Source organism: Salvia hispanica, chromosome 1 (assembly GCF_029641045.1).
Source record: "Salvia hispanica isolate PSC_SH4W2 chromosome 1, Shi_PSC_v1, whole genome shotgun sequence".
NCBI lineage: Eukaryota > Viridiplantae > Streptophyta > Magnoliopsida > Lamiales > Lamiaceae > Salvia > Salvia hispanica.
Window position 1 is genome coordinate 43,334,834 of NC_142692.1, and position 20,791 is coordinate 43,355,624.

At 36.7% G+C, this 20,791-nt stretch overlaps 1 pseudogene across 1 annotated transcript; it reads left to right on the forward strand.

The window, feature by feature from the left end:
- Positions 1 to 15,031: 15,031 nt before the first annotated feature.
- On the forward strand, positions 15,032 to 17,757 carry LOC125220134 (serine carboxypeptidase-like 7; annotated as a pseudogene). The gene is made up of 14 exons (XR_016134723.1): positions 15,032 to 15,234; positions 15,323 to 15,468; positions 15,566 to 15,642; positions 15,724 to 15,846; positions 15,930 to 16,032; positions 16,102 to 16,139; positions 16,239 to 16,340; positions 16,431 to 16,517; positions 16,605 to 16,757; positions 16,833 to 16,904; positions 17,039 to 17,157; positions 17,243 to 17,356; positions 17,433 to 17,493; positions 17,576 to 17,757. The product of XR_016134723.1 is annotated as a serine carboxypeptidase-like 7 (transcript).
- The last annotated feature ends 3,034 nt before the right edge of the window (positions 17,758 to 20,791 follow it).

A 20,791-nucleotide genomic window follows, 5' to 3' on the forward strand; every position in this document is an offset into this window, starting at 1 on the left:
ATAAATTATTTTGGGCCTCTTTGATGGAAAGGGCTTTTAGGGTTTGATAATTAGGGTTTGTCCTCTCTCTGCCTATAAATACAAGTGTGCTGATCCTATCAAAACACACACATTACAGAGAACACATAAACGTGAGAAAGAGAGAGAAACAAATCCTTGGAGTTGGAATTGCGCCATACGCCAAAAGGAGTTCAAGGAAATCGTCTCCTCCTTCCTCAATCGCTTCCGCTATGGATCGCCAAGGTATGTTTCGATCCTATTATGTTTATGGTTTGCGTGAAATACATGTTGTTCGAAGATCTTGCTTTATTTATATTCAATTATGTATTTTTGAATATATGATGATAAATAATGTCTAACATGTGGTATCAGAGCATGGTTGAGAACTCACGTATTTTCGTATAATTGAAAACCATAATTTTTGAATTTAATTGTTTGAGAATCATGTCTGTGTATATTTGGTTCTCGTTTTACTTTGCTTTTCGGTAGTGCTCTTTCGTCAAAGAAATTTAATGAATAGCGATTCAATTTTTGTTGATTCAATTCGTTTATTACGTATTCAAATATGATGAATACATATGTCTAATTACACACACTAATCAAATTGAAAATTTATGTATTGATTGGATGGTTTTAATGGAAAGTTGTTTCTGCCGAATATTTAAGCGTGTGTATATTTTTGTTTAATTATCTCAAATTCTGTGTCATAATTCGAGAGATTGTTATATCTTTGGATTATGTCAAATTTAATGATGCCATAAATTTGAAATATATTATTTTCAAATTGATTTTGTTTATGTATATAAAATTGATTTGGATGTATTAATTGTATTATATGCTCGCTTACCATGTTTGTTGATGAATTATATTTGTAATTTTGTATACATAATTGTGCATGTATTTTTTGAGAATCATTTGAATATATGCATCGGTGAATTGAGATTTCAATTAAATGTTTTATGATTATGAATCTACCGAGACGGTGGAATGAATGATTACATAATTCAATTCTCGTTTTAACATGTATTTTGATTATATTATGTTTATTTTGCAATCACCAAAGTGAGGCAAAATAAGGAGAGTCTATAATCAAACTCATATTAAAATTTGTTTAAGCAATTAATCTCTATATGTTCTTGATTATATTATGTTTATTTTACAATCACCAAAGTGAGGTAAAATAATAGTTTATAATCAAATTAAGTGAAAATCTGCTTAAGCAATTAATCGCTATACATTCTTGATTATATTATGTTTATTTTGCAATCACCAAAGTGAGGTAAAATGAGAAGAGTTATAATCAAGTTAATATGAAAAATCTATCTATGCAATTAATCATCATGCTTGTTGTGGCTATTCATTATCTAAATAGTTTGTTTGTTGTAAGGTCTAGATTCCCAAAGGAAATAGTCTTTGCGACATAATAAACACTAATGGAGTTAATAATTTAAATTGGTGTCGATTACCCAAAGGTAACGCCAATTTATTATTACTCAATTATTGAACTGAGATATGGATATTAAAAACATGATTTTTATTATTGTATGAAGACTACCCAAAGGAGTTTTCATAATTGCCTCATGATATGGGTTTTCAAATTAATGTTCGTGTTATTATTCAAAGCTTTTATATGTGAGCATTCATTTCTTAATTGCTCCTATAATGTAAAAACATATATTTTTTGCTACTAGTATGTTTACCTCAAACGTTCCCCAACTTAATGGAACTAACTTCTTTGAATGGAAAGAGAAACTTAAGTTCACTATTGGAATAATGGACTTGGAACCTAACACTGTTGAATGATAATCCAATTATCTTTGATCAAAGTAGTTGGCTGATTGCCCATAATGCTTGGGAAAAATCTAACAGGACTAAGTTTACAGTTCATTAGAATATTCGTTGTAGATAAAGTCTCTCAACGACTGATATTGCAAAAGAATATTTGCATAATGTTGAGGATCGCTTCACAACTGCATATAAGTCTATTGCAGGAAAACTTATGAAGGATCTCATGAGCATGCAATATGATGGTTCTCGGACTATGTACGAGCATGTGATGGAAATAAATAACATCTCTTCTAAGCTGGAAAAGTTAGGATTATAGGTGGATAAGGATTTCATTGTTCAATTCATCCTAACTTCCTTATATCCTCAGACCATTCCAAATTGATTCACTATAAAAGATTAGTGGACTCTTAAAGAATTGGGAAACGTATTGGTCTAGGAGAAGCATAAGATGAAGAAGTATGGAATGGGTGCATCTCATGCTCACATTGTAACCGAAGGAGCGTCTAAAGGATAATATTCATTCGAATTTATCATTCTTATGGCATACTTCTAGTGAAAGAATTAAGAGGCTTACAAAGGATAATATTCATTCGAATTTAGACTTTACAAAGCATTACCGTTTGTGTGGATTGTATTAAGTGTAAACAAACCAAACACAATAGTAAAAATGTCACAAGAAGCAATGAGCTCCATAAAATTATACATACACATATTTGCGGACCTTTTGATGTCTCGACTTTTGGTGAAGAAAAATATTTTATCACCTTTATTGATTATTTTTTCGCGTTATGAATTTATTTATTGCAAGAAAAATCTCAGGCACAGTTGAACATTTTATGACTGAGGTTGAAAGGCAATTAAATAGAAAGGTGAAAATTATTCGATCTAGAGGTGGTGAATTTTATGGTCGTACCACTAAAATAAGTCAATTACATGGACCTTTTGTCAAATACTTAGAAAAGCATGGCATTTATACTTAATATACTATACCAAGTATGCCTCAGCAGAATGATGTTGCTAAGAGACGAAACCGAATTCTCATGGGAATGATTAGAAGAATGTTAATTCTACCTTACCTATATCGTTGTGAATTTATGCTCTTAGAACCGCTATTTATGTATTAAACCGGGTTTCTAGTAAGGTTGTACCAAAGACTCTCTTATGAACTTTGGACAGGTAGAAAACTCAGTTTGCAGCACCTTCATGTTTGGGGCTGTCCAACGGAAACTAGAGTATACTCTTCTCAAGAAATGAAATTGGATTTTAGGCAGTTAGTTGTTACTTTATGAGTTACCAGAAAAATCCAAAGGGTATAGGTTTTATTGTCCTAATGATAGCATGAGAATTGTGGAAACTGGAAATATATGATTCTTTGAGAATGGTGAGATCAGTGGGAGTTTTAACACTCATAATGCGGTCATTAATGAAATAAGGGTATAACCTTCTTCCCTCATTTCCTAAAGAATTAAGTGTGCCAAATATTGTTGAACAACCTAACAATATTTGAATGACCAACCACTTAATGATGATGCCAAAGTCATTGAACATGGGTGTGGAAGAAGCATCTACAGAAGTGCCATTTCTGATGACTATGTGGCATATCTCCAAGAATCCGAATGTGATATATGAATACGTAATGATCCAGTTTCATATTCACTAGCCATTAAGTGTAATAATTCTAATAAATGGATTGATGCATGATAGAAGAGTTAAAATCTATGGATTATAATAAAGTATGGGACCTTGTCGAATAACCTCATAGACAAAAGTGTATTGGGTGTAAATGGGTCATCAAGAACAAATTCGACATAGATGGTTTAGTCAAACGATTTAAAGCCAGACTTATTTCCAAAGGTTATACTCAGAAAGATAACGTTGATTATAAAGAGACTTTCTCTAATGTATCAAAGAAGGACTCACTTAGAATCATTTTGGCACTTGTAGCCCATATTGACTTGGAGCTGCATCAAATGGATGTGAAAATAGCTTTTCTAATTGATGATTTGTAAGAAGAAGTCTACATGAAACAACCTGAAGACTTCATTAAGAAATGGAATGAAAATTTAGTCTGCAAACTTAAGACATCAATTTATGGACTGAAACATGCTTCTCGACAATGGTATTTTAAACCATGACACTATTACTGCTTTTGGTTTTAAAGAGAACACCGTTGATCGGTGCATATACCTCAAGGTTAGTGGGAGCAAGTTCATATTTTTGATTTTGTATGTTGATGATATATTGCTTGCTACTAGTGACATTGGATTACTACATGACACTAAAATTATCTCTCTAAAAATTTCATCATAAAAGATATGTGTGAGACATCCTACGTCATGGGGATAGAAATATCTCATGACCAATCATGTGGACTTTTGGATTGTCTCATAAAAGCTACATAGATCGAATCTTTTAGAGAGATATGGCATGAGTGCATGTTCTCCAAGTGTTGTTCCAATTCATAAAAGTGGCGAATTCAGTTTGGATCAATGTCCAAAAACTGAATTGGAACGTAAAGAGATGGATAATATTCCTTATGCATCTAACGTGGGAAGTTTGATGTATGCTCAAGTCTGTACTAGACCAGACATCAACTTTGCAGTTGGAATGCTAGGCCGTTACCAAAGTAACCCTTGTGTTGAATATTGGAGAGCTGCAAAGATAATAATGAGATACTTAAAGGGAACAAAAGATTTTATGCTCACATTAAGGACATCTGATCAACTAGAAATGATTGGATTTCCATTAAAGCTAAATTTATGGCTTGCTTTGAAGCATTAATGATTGCAAAATTTTATTTCAGGCCTTGGTTTTGTCTCCTCAATATCCAAGCCGTTGAAATTGTATTGTAATGATAGTGCAATTGTATCTTTTTGTAAGTATGACAAGTATTCAAGGAGCTAAACACATGGAATTAAAGTTTCTTGTCATGAAAGATGAAATTTGGGAACAAAGAATATCTATATAATATATAAGCACACAGCTTATGGTTGATGATCCATTGACTAAGACGTTACCGCCTAAGACATTTATGAAATAAGTTAACATAATGGGTCTTGGGTATGGAAACGTCTAATCTTTATGTTTCCATGTTGGTTCAGACACTAAAGTTATAGATATTTTGAATTCAATAAAGTTGTTTCTACTTTTCCTGCATATACTTATTATTTGATATGCATATGTACGTTTTTAGTATTAATGCAGGAGGTCTTGAAATAAGACAATTACGGACGCGGTGTCACTTATAGATTATATAAGAGTGGATATTGGTGATGTGGTACATGGAAGGAACTGTATCGATTGAATGATATACGCCCGCCATGACTCGCATTAGTAGTCTCTCTAATATAATACTTATGTTTACCAATGATGAAAGTATTTATAAATTCCAATATTATGCGCGCCTTATGTTTATTATGTCTATTTTATCGTGGCTCTGTCACGTGTGACAAGTGGGAGAATCGAAAACTTCGTGTCCCACATGTTCGCCAAGTGGGAGAATGTAAGTTTTATGTCTCACATATGTGACATGTGATAGAATCCTAAATAGAATTGGATATTTAATATAATACATTAACTTGGTATACGACACATTTTTCCCTAATTAATTATTGTTATTGGGACGTTTCCTAATCATGTGATTAATTAGTCAATTAATGGTAATTCACAATATGATTCCTATGACTAACAAGGAAATTGAGGTTATATATAATTGTATATGGCCGATTGTTAGTTGACTAATATATAGTCACTGATTTGGGAATAATATATTTCCTATCATATATTAAGGAAAGGAGTATATAAGTAAGGAATAATGTTTGTGATTTACGTGAGACTTGAGAATCAAGTTTATGATTATGAATAAATTATTTTGGGCCTCTTTGATGGAAAGGGCTTTTAGGGTTTGATAATTAGGGTTTGTCCTCTCTCTGCCTATAAATACAAGTGTGGTGATCCCATCAAAACACACACATTACAGAGAACACATAAACGTGGGAAAGAGAGAGAAACAAATCCTTGGAGTTGGAATTGCGCCATACGCCAAAAGGAATTCAAGGAAATCGTCTCCTCCTTCCTCAATCGCTTCCGCTATGGATCGCCAAGGTATGTTTCGATCCTATTATGTTTATGGTTTGCGTGAAATACATGTTGTTCGAAGATCTTGCTTTATTTATATTCAATTATGTATTCTTGAATATATGATGATAAATAATGTCTAACAAGAAGTGTTTGTTTTCACGAGAATGAAGAAAATGATCGATCCTATGCACCTTTTATTATCACTAAAAATACCTGCAAGCATACATGGTAGATCTAGTATAGCTAAAGACAGTGTAGATCTAGTATAGCTAAATGTCAATATCAAGATATCGAATACAAGGAATAAGATTGCAATTGTCTATCATATATTAAGCGTCATATACTATTTAGAGATGTAAAGGTTTTTTATTTGATTTTATAAACTAGACAGAAATAAATACAAAAATAACAAAATGCATAAAAATTAAATTACTCCCTCCGTTTCGCCATAGTTGAGGCGAAACTTTTCGTCACGAAGTTTTAGAAATAAATATTGGGTGTGTTAAATAAATAGATAAAAAAGTAAGAGAGAGGAAAAGGTAGAGAGAATAAAGTATAAAGTGAATAAAGTAGAGAGAATAAAGTAAAGAGAGTAAAGTAAGAAAGAGAAAAAAGTTACCATATATAGAAATGACTCAACTATGAAGAAACTTCGCAAATGGAAAAATGACTCAACTATGGCGAAACACAGGGAGTACAAAATAGGCTAAAGAATGTAGAGTTTTAGGATTCAACTACTATAACCTAGCACAAAACCTTTACCTTTATGTATCTCTATAATTATTAGGAAAATCACGATTCTAGGATGAGCCCTCTCTGGAATGCACCTATCCAGTAGATCTGATTCTAACTATCAAAGTCTCATTCCAATAGATTAGATTCTAAATCCTTAAGTTCCTAAAACTCAAGCCCTCACAAAGGGTCCCTTCTCTCGAGTGCATAAACCTATGTGTTGTATTCGTTCCTTTTACCACGTAAAACTAGCTATCTCTCAATTAATCTAGTTAAGCGGACATAGTTCTAAAGTTGGTCAGATAAAAGAACAATAAGAGCACTAGAACAAGCAAAACAATCACAAGCTAGGAAAATGGTCAATTTAATAAATCAAAACATGTTCATAATAGTCTTTACCAAAAAATCTACAAAGAATGTTTAACTACTCATAGACAAGTAGTAAAAACAATAACAAAAGTAATAGACAGAAAGAAATTGATAAAATCCAAGGTTGAATCTTCAATCTTCAGTCTCTTCTTGCCTGGATCTGCAAAGCTCCGCCCCAATGGAAGATGGATGAATTATGTAATACTCCCTCCGTTCCATAGTAATAAAGTCATTTTTCCATTTTGGTACGTTCCATAGTAATAGAGTCATTTCCTTTTTCAGTAAAAGTCAACACATTTTTCCACACTTACTTTACTATCTCTCACTCCCTTTGTCCCATAAAAGTTGAGACAAAACTTTTGGGCATGGAAGTTAAGAATTTATATTAAATAAATAGGAGAGATGAAATAAGTAGGAAAGATAAGAGAGAGTAAAGTAAATGATGGAGTAAAAAAAGAGTGATTAGATGTTTTGTCTTTTGTTAAAAAAGGAAATGACTCAACTTTGTTGGGACGGACTAAAAAGGAATACGACTCAACTTTTTTGGGACGGAGGTAGTACTTTTTTCTCTCTTCATCTCTCTACCTTTTTCATTTTCCACTTTATTCTCCCTTTACTTAACTCATCTAACACAATTTTTCTTAATCTCAGGGCCGAAAAGAAACACCTCCATTACTATGGAACGGAGGGAGTATGAAATATGGATGGAAGAATGTAGGGATGTCAATGTAGCCCGTGTTGGTTTTGCAGCGGAAATCTATTTAGATTGATCGAAAGATTTACATCTAAACATGCTTTTTCAGATTGTAAACTAGAAACATGTTCATAAGCATATAATCACAGATCATACTGAATATATGCAATTAATAAAAACATACCGTAAGAATTCAATGGTTGAATTCTATCACCTTCTTCAATTGATCTCAACCACTGATCTTCTGATCTGTTCCCTTTAACTTGCAATTGACCTTTGTGTGGACAAAGCTTGTCAAATCCTCAAAAGCCGGAGAAGAATTGAAGAAAGAAATCTCTGGGTTGAAGAACCCTAAATCTCGAAAATTCACTCTCTCTCACAAATTGCAGAGAATGAAAAATATCAGTAGAATTATCTAATCTGTCTTCTCTTCTTCTCCATTTTATATTAAGTTATTATTTTGGGTCATACCAGGGATCTATGGAGGATTGGATTGGGCCACACTTTAGGCTTTCACTAATTAAATTAAAACTAATTTAATTCAAGCCCAAACTTAAATATCATTATCATCCACTATAGATATAATATTGACTGCCCATCCAAACCGAAATTACGAGTATTTCAAGACTTCCTCTTTAATTAAATCATTTCCGTGTTAAAGATATAAATATCCATTAATTAATATCAAGTCTGCTATCTGACTTTTATTAATTAATTTCTTTTTCCAAGAGTGGTCTAGTTCAGAAACATTATTTATTATTCATGGAATAAATCCCAACTGACCAGTTTTCTGAATAATAAAATCTTTTTCTAAACACCTCTTGAGGATATTATCAGACTGGCCTCTCCCAGCACACGATTCATTGCAATAACAATACTAGCACCACTTAGACATTAATGATCACTACCCAATCTATCAGGATTCTTGGGCAACGAAATACCCTTACCATTTGATAAGTCAAAGTAGTTTTCAATTAATATCGTATGCTCAATGTTATGTCAACAATGATTAAGAAATGACAATCACCGAGACCTCGTCTTTCAGTAAATAGCCAAGAAAGACTTATCTCACTGTTTGATTATTTCAGTGCTATACCACACCGACGTCGTTCATTTCCTTAGGTAAGGAAATTTTCGGACTGACGTCGCAACCTTTCACGATAGGCAGTCAAAGCCTATCTAGGTTGTGAAACAGTTCTTTCTGCAAGAACCGACAAGTTACCTACTGTGAACGCTGCTCACAACTCGTCTACTGTGCAGAAGTCTAGACTTATTTTGCTTAAACTATGTATTTAAATGGAAAACATATTTCAACATCTCATAAATACATAAGTAACCCATAAGCAAAACACAATGTAACAAAATATTCTTTCTCATTAAATGATAAAAATGGATAGAAGAGTTATTACATATACAAGCATACGAAAGATGTTTTTCCAGTATACTAAACTCTAACAGCCCTCAACCCGTGGGCTGGCCCGAATAGACCGCCAAATTTAAAGGGTTAGGGCTGAAATTTTTTAGCCCGATTAGCCCGCACCCGATTAACCCGCAACCCGTTAGAGCCAGACCCGAAAACCTGATGGGCTGGCCTGAAAACCCGCTAAAATTTCTATCGTTCTATATATTTGACTCTAATTCGACACTTCATTGGTTATTTTATAATATATAATATAGATTACTAAAAAAATAACTTTCAATTTCATATATTAAATTTTTATACATATAATAATAGATAAATAAATTAGAAACTTCAAATTCATTAAAAAATATATTTAAATTTCTAAAACATGCTTTAAAATTTCTTGATGTTTATATTTTATTTTGCATAAATCTCAAATAATAGTATTTGATCATGTTTATGTTTGAGTTAAATCATATATCTCAAATTTATCATAATTAAATACTTTACATTTTATAATATAACTAATTTTCACCATTATTTATTGGATTGATCGCATGTTAATTTTATCAGCAGCAACCCGATTAACCCGCTGGGCTAACCCGAAACCCGACCTTTTAGGGTTAGGGTTGAACTTTTATAACCCGAAAAAATACAACCCAATTAGCTTGCACCCGATTAAGACGCAACCCGAATAGGGTTGGCCCGAAACCCGATGGACTGGCCCGATTGACATCCCTAGAAGAATGTGTAAAGATGGAGAAGGATTGAAAGCTCTGAGATCAAGATTATGAATTAGGTTAGTGGGTATTTATAGGCCGGAAAAAGGCTTAGTTTTGATAATTTTTGTGCCCTGCAAGAAATGAGAGAGATTTGGGCAACAATTTATTTTATTCCTTGAATTTCTGCCTAAATTTTAGTGAGCTTTGACTAAACTGCGCAATGTTCGTAGAATTGTCATAACTTTCTCCACAGAACTTCGATTGAGACGTTCAAGGTATTCACGGGAAAGCTCTTTCGGAGAGGAAGAGAATTGTATGCATTAATAACTGATTGGAATTCAACACTGCTGGAAAACATGGCTTGAACTAGCTGTTGCACCGTGGACTTTTTGCAAATTTTTCTGTCTTTTTCTATCATTTCTCAACAAACACGTAAAAATACCAACATGTATAGCATAGGCAATTTAAGAACATAATTTGCACGATTGACATTTAAAATGAGTTAAGTCTAGCCCTTAAAAACATGCAAAATCCGTGTTTGTCATCCTTATATAACTGGTTTCAAATATGATAGAATTACACAACCTACAAGGATAGTAGTAGCTGGAAGTCTGAAACCTGCATGTTTTTCACTGAGTTGGGAGAATGTGTTTCAAAGCTACCAAACGCCAGGTAAAGACGGTGAACAATGCCTTTTCAAGCCTACCATTCAAGGCCCTTTTTAAAAAATTTTACAAAGGCAGCAATCCACTAATATATACTTCCTCCGTTTAGTGATTGAATAAGTTTGTGGAATATGAATCTCATTTATATATATAGGAATATGGATCCTACTTATCATCTAGGGTAAAAGTGAAATAGAACTCTTATTGTGGGACAGACCGAAATGCCAAACAAGACTTTTATTATGAAATGGAGGGAACATTTAATTGTAAATTGCAGTATTTTTTATTACCTAATTATTAAAATAGTTTTTTCAATCCATGATTACTTTTGGATAGCTATATCATTGTGAGGATGGGAGGTATGTGATCATTGTGTATAATAGTTTATCAGCCTATAAAGTTACGCCATCCGTTCCTTGTTAATAGAGAATTTTTTTTTCGGCATGGAGTTTAAGAATAGTGTATTAAATAGATGGTGAAAAAGGTAAGATAGAGTAAAGAAAGAGAGATGAAGAAGGAATAAAGTAAAAGGAGAATTATTTTTTTGCCAAAAATAGAAATAACTCAATTAACTTGAACAAGTATAAGCCAATATTACATCAATTGTTTGGTCCTAATATCCCGTGCCGACTAAGAAATATGTCATTTTAGCCGGACGAAGGGAGTACTATATACCGAAGTTTCAGTAGTTATATAATTTGAATACCTTTATCGTACCGATTTTACGGTATACCGTACTGAAATGTTGCGAACATGTGTAAAAGTAATTTTGGCTCATGCACTAACCTCATTAATAGATATGAATCTTTTAATTAATTAATTATATTTGTGGGGAGATATTAGGAGGAGATGAAGTACGATCCTCTGTCGTGATCCTCTGTCGTGCCTCAAAACGCAGGAAATTAGGAACTAAACTATAGGTATGCTTTTTTACTTTTCTTTTTCTTTACTTGTAATTAAATTTTAAAAGTGGTTTTCTGGTTTTGAAAATAATGATATCTGTTCTTTTTTGTTTTTATACTCGTTTCTGTAAATCTTTTTTTAAAATTCAGCAATTCATATTTAGGAATGATGATTATTAATTAAAAGTTGAAAAAAGGGAATGAAAAATGTAAAGAAAAGGATAGATATGGAAGTAGAGAGGACATAGCTGTCGTTTAGTTCATAAATTCCTGCGTTTTGAGGCACAGCAGAGGATCCTCCTCCGAGATATTATCATCAACGTATTGATGTCTCCAAACAAAACGAGGAGTATAAGGGTGTCTCCAACGGCGCCCTTCCCACTCGCCCGTCGGCGACGTCCGACCGGACGGGCGCCATTGTGGGAGGGAAGGGCGCCCACGCCCGTCCCGAGTGCCCCTGCGATGGGCTCGCCCCTCCCGTCGACGGGCGAGTGGGACGGGCGCCACTGTGGCGAAGGTCGCCCGTCCAACTCGGACGTCCGACATTTTAATAATTTTTTTTATTAATAAATAATAAACTCTATAAATAGGGCTCCCCCAACTTCATTTCATTCACACCACTTGTGTTAACAAGTTTCTCTCTCTCTACAAATTTCATTTCTACTACAATGGAGTACAATAGAAACTCCCCCACCACGAGCGGAGGGAACACACCCTCGATTCCCATCGGCGCGGAAGGAAATTTTGCGGGGATGAATCCCCAGATGGCGGGGATGGGCGGTATGCCGACATTGACTCCCCAAATATTCTACAATATGTACACTTGGATGAGTCAAATGGGTCAGATGATGCTGGGGGCAGCGGGTATGCCGGCAAATATGTCGGGGATGGGTGGGACTACGGGCATGGGCGGTATGCCGCCAAATATGGCGGGGATGGGTGTGACTATGCCAGGGGCAGCGGGGATGGGCGGTATGCCGCCAAATATGGCGGGGGTGGGAGGGATGGTGCCCAGGGCAGAGGGGATGGGCGGTACGCCGCCAAATATGTCGGTGAGTGGGTCGATGCAGCACAGGAGCCCGAGGACGCCTGGGGAATCTGTCTATCGGCCATATATAGATTTGTTAGCCGATGACTCCCCTTCTTCTGTTCCGGAGACTCAGTACGCCGGCATCGAGACTTTCTCCTTTGAGGATCTGGGGCTATCGCCGATCCGTGAGACTCCCCAGGAGGAGGCGGGGCCTGCAAGGGGCAGGAGAAAAAGCAAGGCCACGGCCAGGAGCGGGGGTAGGGGCAAGGGCAAAGTCCCGAGCTCTTCCTCACACACGAGGAAGGGAGGGGATGAGGGTGTGGATGAGACTGAGCGGAGGACGATCTGGACCGTGTGGGAAAATGCCGTGCTTGCGAAGGCATGGGTCGGTGTTGTAGAGGATCCCTACACCGGAGCGAACCAGTATGTTGACCGAATGTGGCATCGCATTAGTGCCGCCTACTGCGCCAACAAACCGCCTGGGGCGAAGCCTCGCATCCCCGAGAAATGCCGGAAACAGTGGCTCCGGTTGAGGCCTAAGCTCAGTCGTTTTGCCGCAATCTACCAAAACAACATGCGCATGGTAAGCAGCGGCATGTCTGAGGATGATGTGGGAGACAATCCTTCTCCCAGTACCCCAGCAAAGACTTGGGTATCAAAGAGTTTGACCAGTGGGAGGCCTTTCTCGTGGTCAAGGATTCGCAAAAGTTTGTTGTGGGTGTCGAATCGGGCTGGAAGCGGACGGAGATCAACTCTTCCTGTGAGTACAGCAGCAGTGCTGGTTCGCACGAGCTTCCCGAAGCCGAGGAAGTGGCCCCGCTACCACGAACAGACAATCGCCGTCGTCGTCGCCGATGGGGCAACAGGCTGCGCAGCGGATGGCGAGGGGAAGCGGCAGCGGCAGCGGGTCCTACGAGGTCGAATCGGAGGTCCCAGGAGGAGAAGATGACGACAGCCTCGCCCGCGCGCAGCAAACGAAAACCCTGATGCAGATCACTTTCAAGTGGTATAACACGCATGATCCAGTCTTGAGAAGGCCGTGCAAGGAGATGGTCGACCGATGTCGGCGCGATTTAGGGATGCCACCCATTGATGATGATGGCGTCGAGATCGGGGGCGGGGACGTCGGAGGTGGCAGCGGCACGGGCGACGGGGACGAGGACGAGGAGGAGGAGTGAAAGCCGATGGGATTATGTAATTTTATTTTTAAACTATGTTTTTTTTTAAAATTATGTAATTTTTTTTAATTATGTAATTTTGTTTTTTAATGTAATTTTCGTATTTCCCGTTCATATTCGTGTCGAATTTTATTTTCGTGAATTTAAATTTTAATTGTGAATTAATTTAATTGTGGGAAGGGCTAATGGGAGGGGCGAGTGGGAAGGGCTAGTGCAGTGGGAAGGGCTAGTGATGTGGCAGTGGAATGGGAGGGGCTAGTGCTGACGTGGCATGGGAAGGGCGAGTGGTAGGGGCGCCGCCAGAGACACCTAAGAGTGTCTCCAACGGCGCCCCTCCCGTTCGCCCGTCGGGGACGAGCGCCATAGTGGGCGGGAAGGGCGCCCACGCCCGTCCCGTGTTCCCCTGCGATGGCCTCGCCCCTCCCGTCGACATCCTACCTGACGGGCGCCACTGTGGTGTTGGTAGGACGTCCCACTCGGACGTCCCACCGATTTTTTTTATTTTATATTTTTTTTAAAAAAAACTCTATAAATACGGCTCGTGTCGAAATTTTAATTCCGTAAATTTTAATTTTAATTGTGAATTTATTAATTTTATTGCGGGAAGTCCTAGTGGGAAGTAGGGATGTCAATCGGGTTTCGGGCCAACCCTATTCGGGTTGCGGGTCAATCGGGTGCGGGCTAATCAGGCTGTGATTTTTTCGGGTTATGAAAGTTCAACCCTAACCCTAGAAGCTCGGGTTTCGGGCTAGCCCAACGGGCTAATCGGGTTGCTACCGATAAAACTAACATATGTCTAATCCAATAAATGATGGTGAAAATTAGTTATATTTATAGAATGTAAAATATTTAATTATGATAAATTTAAGATATATGCTTAAATTCAAACATAAACATGATTAAATACTAATATTTGAGATTAATGTAAAATAAAACATAAACATCAAGAAATTTTAAAGCATGTTTTATAAATTTAAATATATTTTTTAGTGAATTTGAAGTTTCTAATTTATATATCTAATATTATGTTAATAAAAAATTAACAGATAATTTATATATTTAATATATAAAAATAAAAGTTATGTTTTTAGTAATCTATATTATAAAATAACCAATGAAGTGTCGAATTAGAGTCAAACAAATAGAACGATAGAAATTTTATCGAATTTTCGGGTCTGGCCCTAACAGGTTGCGGGTTAATCGGGTGCGGGCTAATCGGACTGTAAGTTTATCGGGGGGCTAAAAATTTTCAGCCCTAGCCCTGTAAATTTGGCGGGCTATTCGGGCCGGCCCACGGGTTGCAGGCTACATTGACATCCCTAATGGGAAGGACTAGTGCAGTGGGAAGGGCTTGTAATGTGGCAGTGGAATGGGAGGGGCTAGTGCTGACGTGGCATGGGAAGGGCGAGTGGGAGGGGCGCTACCGGTGTCTTGGACCATTACTGGATAAGGTAAGATCGCATATTCACATGTTCATTTGATCAGCAGCCGACACTATTTTACTTGAGCAGACACGTTTGAACTAAATTAGGAATGAAATTTGGCTTGCCATGAATTCATTCTTGCATTTTCTTGTTTTACTTTTTGTCGGAATCAAGTCTGCTGCTTCACAATTGATCGTGGAAACCCTCCCCGGCTACGACGGAGCTCTGCCTTTCAAACTCGAAACAGGGTCTCTCCATTTCTCATCAATTCACTACTCTCTGTTAATTTTCTCTCTGTTTAATTGGAAAGAATTGATGTTGTTTTGTGGGTATCAGATATATTGGTGTGGGAGAGAATGATGAAGTTCAGCTTTTTTACTACTTTATTCAGTCTGAAAACGATCCTAATAGAGACCCTTTGCTGCTCTGGCTCACCGGCGGCCCCGGTTGCTCTGCACTTTCCGGCCTCGTTTATGAAATCGGTCTCTTTTCTTCTCTCTCACACAAACACACGGAGATGTCGTTTTGTGATGCAGCTGGATTTTTGTTCTGATTAAAATATTTCATTTTAATTTGTAGGTCCACTAACCTTTGATTTTGATAATTTTGATGGAAGCTTACCTTCTTTCCTATTGAACCCATATTCATGGACTAAGGTTTCTTACCATTATTGCTACATTAATTAGTTCTTGATTTCCATTCTTGAATTCATCCACATTACATCATGATGGTGTTAGGTTGCCAACATTATATTCATAGATTACCCTGTTGGAGCTGGATTCTCATATTCCAAGTCTACAAGAGGCTAATCTTCCTCCGACACTAATTCGACCCAACATAATTACACATTTCTACGCAAGGTTGCTTTTGCTTCACATGTTTTTTTCATTTATTTTGGTTGTTGTTGTTGTTGTTGGAAGTTTACCTTCTTTTGCTGGTTTAGTGGTTGTTAGCCCATCCCGAGTTTATCAAGAATCGTCTCTATGTTTCGGGTGACTCTTATGGTGGCAAGATTGTACCCATGCTTGCTCTTGAAATTGCTAAAGGTAGTTGCTTTTCAATACGCTTACGTTTTGTTTATTTCCTCATCAAAATTTTAAGTCGAAAATTTGCAGGCAATGAAGTTGGACTAGAGCCAATAATGTCTCTCAAAGTAATGGCAGTTCTTAAAATCTTATTTCCTTCTTTATTTGTTTTCTTGATATTGATTCTCTATGCCTAAGAAGATAGCTATTTTGTGGAATGGGAATAGGGCTATATTATTGGGAATCCACTAACATATGAAGCTCAGGATATGAATGAAAAGATACCTTATGCTCACAGAGTGGCACTCATTTCAGACAAACAATTTGAGGTGCTTTCGTTGTCTATTTGCGAATTTAAACTAGTGTTATAGTCTTTTTGCCCTTTGCTTGATCTTCCATATCTTGAATAATGATTTCAGCGAGCAAGAATCAGCTGCAACGGAGAGTATGAGAATCCAGATCCAAATAACGTTGAATGTTCATTTGCTCTTTATAGTATCAATCAGGTATAAATTACTAATGATATATTCTTGGCATATGTCAATTGATTTTGATGTTTTAGACAATGGTGATGGCCTTTTAATCAAGTGCAGTGCATCAAGCTTATCAACGATGGTCATATTCTAGAGCCAAAATGCAAATTCCTATCACCAAAACCAAGTGGTTCTAGAAAGTTCCAACCGTCTCAATTAGACGATCCAATCGACATCCTCTCCCTCTCCAGCGGAAGTAAACTAACATGCCGCGTATAACTCCACTCTGCCTATCACATTGTCTCCATGTCATCATCGAGCTTAACCCAAAGCTGTCATGTCTTGCAGTATATGAGATATGCGACCTCCTATGTGTGGGCTAATGACGAAACTGTGAGAGAAGCTCTGCACATCAGAGAGGTACATGAACCAACTTTTTGAATTTGACTATAACAACACATTATTAAGGTGGTGTTGTGCTCACATTATTAAGGTGGTGTTGTGCTCACATTATTAAGGTGTTGTGCTCAAAAGTTAATCAATCAATCAATCAGGGAACAGTACCTGATTGGATTAGATGTAACCTGAGCTTGAGCTACGAAAATGACATAGAAAGCGTTGTCGAGTATCATCAAAATCTGAGTGACAGAGGCTTCCAAGCCTTGGTGTATAGGTGAAATTAAATCTGATTCCACAGTCTTAATACTCACGTATATTTTTCGACATTGTTAGTGAAGCTATACGCCTCTTTGTTTCAGCGGTGATCATGACATTAATATACCTTACATGGCCACGTTGAAATGGATCCGCCAACTGAATTTGTCTGTGAATGATGAGTGGAGGGCGTGGACCGTCGATGGTCAAGTTGCAGGGTGAATTTTTCTGCTGTAGCAACTAATGATTGAAGCAAATATCTCATTGCTCAACATTGTGTTATGTGATTTGCAGATACACTGAGCTATACAAGAGTAAGATCAAGGAAGCTTACCTCATGTTTGCTACAATCAAGGCAAGTTAAAGATGTAATTTATTTTTAGTATTTAATTTGAAATGAAAGAAAATATGTGGATGGTTGCAATGCATATATGCAGGGGGCAGGGCATACAGCACCAGAATACAAGCCTAGAGAGTGTTTGGAAATGTTAAAAAGATGGTTGTCTCTCTTCCCACTCTAAAATCTCTCTCATCTTCATTTATGTAATAATTTACCATTTTTGCTTGGATTAAAGCACTTGGAATTTTGTATTCATTTGTGTAGTATTGGTTTTTTTTTTTTTAATCTTTGTACCCATTACCACCACTTTTATGTGTATCATGTTTCTAAAAAGCATAGCGGCATTGACAACGTAGTGTCATTGCTGAGAAGTGAGAACACACCTTCCTCGAACAATGGTTGTGGTGCGTGGGTGATATGTTAAACCGGTGCAACGTTCTAGTTCTACAAGTTATTTAATAATCTATGAAAATAAATATTATTCACTTTGTCCCACTAGGCATTTTTGGTTTGCGACAATTTTTAATGTATAAATAATGAAAAATAAAAGAAGGAGAAATATAAGCCCCTGTTCGGTTGCCCCGTCAAAGTCTGGATTCGTATCTTTCCATGGATAATCTGCTGTTCGGTTGGCATTATTGTCATGCTCCGCCGGCCTGTTGGCCTGCGTCTTCTTTGTCTCGGCCCATCTCGGTGTTGCATATTTTACCTTAATCTCGCGACTGTCCATCTCTCCCCCACCCCTGCGACTAAACTTATCTGGCTTCTTCTACCTTTGCTAACTGTCTTCGTGGATGTGGATGGTGTCGACAATTTGTTCTTGGGGTTTGGGAAATTTTGATTTTTGCATTTGAGGTTGGAGAATTTTTGGGATGTGGTTTGTTATTGTCAATTGAAGACCATTGCCTAAACTGATATTCAATTCAATATTAAAACAAATGAAGATAAACTTTTTATAAAAAGTCCAGTGGAACCATGCACATATAATAGTTATGCAATCCCAACCTCCATAATTTTGATTATTTGATAATATCTATAATATTTGAAATGAACAATTAAGTGGAGACAATTTTTATTAATTTTACATGTAATCTTGATGAAGTTTAATCGAAATGGTGAAATCACAAATATAAAATTAATTGATAGAGTAGACGTAATATTTTTGGTCACACGTACATAATTAAGATTAATTAATTTTAATTTTTTTTAAATTTGCAAGATATAAATATAATAACCTTATCAATCCAACATTTTATATTGGATAAAAAAACTATCTTGAATATAATCTTGTAACCCAAAAAAAAACATAAAATCTAATATCTTGTTTACCAAACATCAAACTAAAGTTATAGTATAAGATACGATTAATCAAGTAAACCAAACAACAATCCTTAATCCAATATTAGTTTAATCTTGGACAAAGCCCATCCTAACCTATCTCATAATATATCTATGATTATTTAGTGTCACCAACCGAAGTACCGAACATGCACTAAGGAAACAAATTGATCAAGCTGAACAGGACCAGTTAAGCTAAATTAGAAACAAAACTGGAAACGAGTAAATTGATCAACCCAAGTCGAGGAGTCCTCTTTTGCAAGACGAAAGATATGCTCTGGTAGTGCTCCTAGTTTGGCGTGTCGTCCCCAAGGATAAAACGACTTTATCTTGTTCATTGCAAACCGCGGTTTAAACAAACTTTGGCGAACTAGATGATGGGAAGGGTAAAGCTTGACGGATAAGACAAATGAGAGAGAGAGCTAATGCTCTGTGAATGCAGATGTTCTATTTTGTATTGTTGTATGGAATGCATAAAATGTCTTCCTATTTATTGGGTCGGCCCATCCTGCCCAGGCTCGGCTGACCAATGAAATGGAACGGGCTTGGGCTGAGCTAAGAAGGTTAATCGGGCTCCAGTTGGGCATTTTTACAAACCTAGGATCGGCATGGGCCCAAGCCCACTCAAAGCCCAGGCCCGACAACTTATGTACTAGTTTTATATACTATATTCTTAATTCTTTCAGTATATTTATTTTTTTAGCATGAATTTTGAAAAATGATAGGTGTGAAAAGATGATGAAATGTGCGACCCATTTTTATATACTCCCCCATCCCAAAATAGGAGTCACTCTTATTATGAGCACGAGTTTTAAAAAATGTAAAGTATAGTGGATTGAAAAAGTTAGTGGAATATGAAACCCACTTTTTTTTATACTGGTTTTATAATAAAATGTGAGTGAAGTGAGTTAGTGGAATGTGAGACATACTTAACATTTATGACAATAACGAAGTGCGACTCTTATTGTGAGACGAACCAAAATAGCAAAGTGTGACTCTTATTGTGAGACCAAAATAGAATGTGAGTGAAATGAGTTAGTGGAAAGTGAGGTGTACCCACCATTTACAGTAAAAGTGAACCGGGATTCCTAATGACAAACAGACTAAAATAATAAATCGGGAGTCCTAATGACGGACAGAGGGAGTCCATTTTTATATGGTTCTCTTCTCGAATATGAGATAGTTAATACACTCTTAATTAATACATTGGACTTCTCATACCTCCTTTATAGCTCCCATATGTGACCAACAAGGCATTATTTTTCACATACTGAGAATCAACTTAGCGAAAATAAATATACCACGGACATCTATTTTCAGAGTAGAGCGACACTAAATCATTTAATTTCACAAAATTAAATGTTTTGTTGCTTTTACTCTTGATCAATACCCTTTGACGAAGCACGATTCCAACATTTTAAATATCACATTCATATATTATTAGTACATCATATTTTCCTTACGCTCCATTCATACCATAATTCTATTTCTTCAAGACAATGGGCTATGGGCATGGGACTAAAAAAACTTTACATGAACAGAACTTGACAGATTGTGTGGCCATCATGTCGAGTGATCAAGCCGATTGGGCGTCGATGTTCATTGAATCAGAAATTTACTTAGGGTTTCTATTGTAGCAAAATAAGAAAAAGTAGAACAGGAATGCAATGTCACTGTGCATGAAGACATTCCTGCTTTTGCTTGTTGCTTTCGTTGTTTGTCACTGTTCATGAAGACATTCCTGCTTTTGCTTGTTGCTTTCGTTGTTGGAATCAAGTCTGCTGCTTCACAAACAATTGTAGAGACCCTTCCCGGCTATGACGGATCTCTGCCTTCCAAACTCGAAACAGGGTCTCTACATTTCTCATTTCACTAGCTACACTTAACTACACTCTGTTTTCTCTGTTTTTCTCTGTTTGATTGGAAAGAAATGATGTTGTTTTGTGGGTGTTGTGCATGCATGGTGACTGAGAAT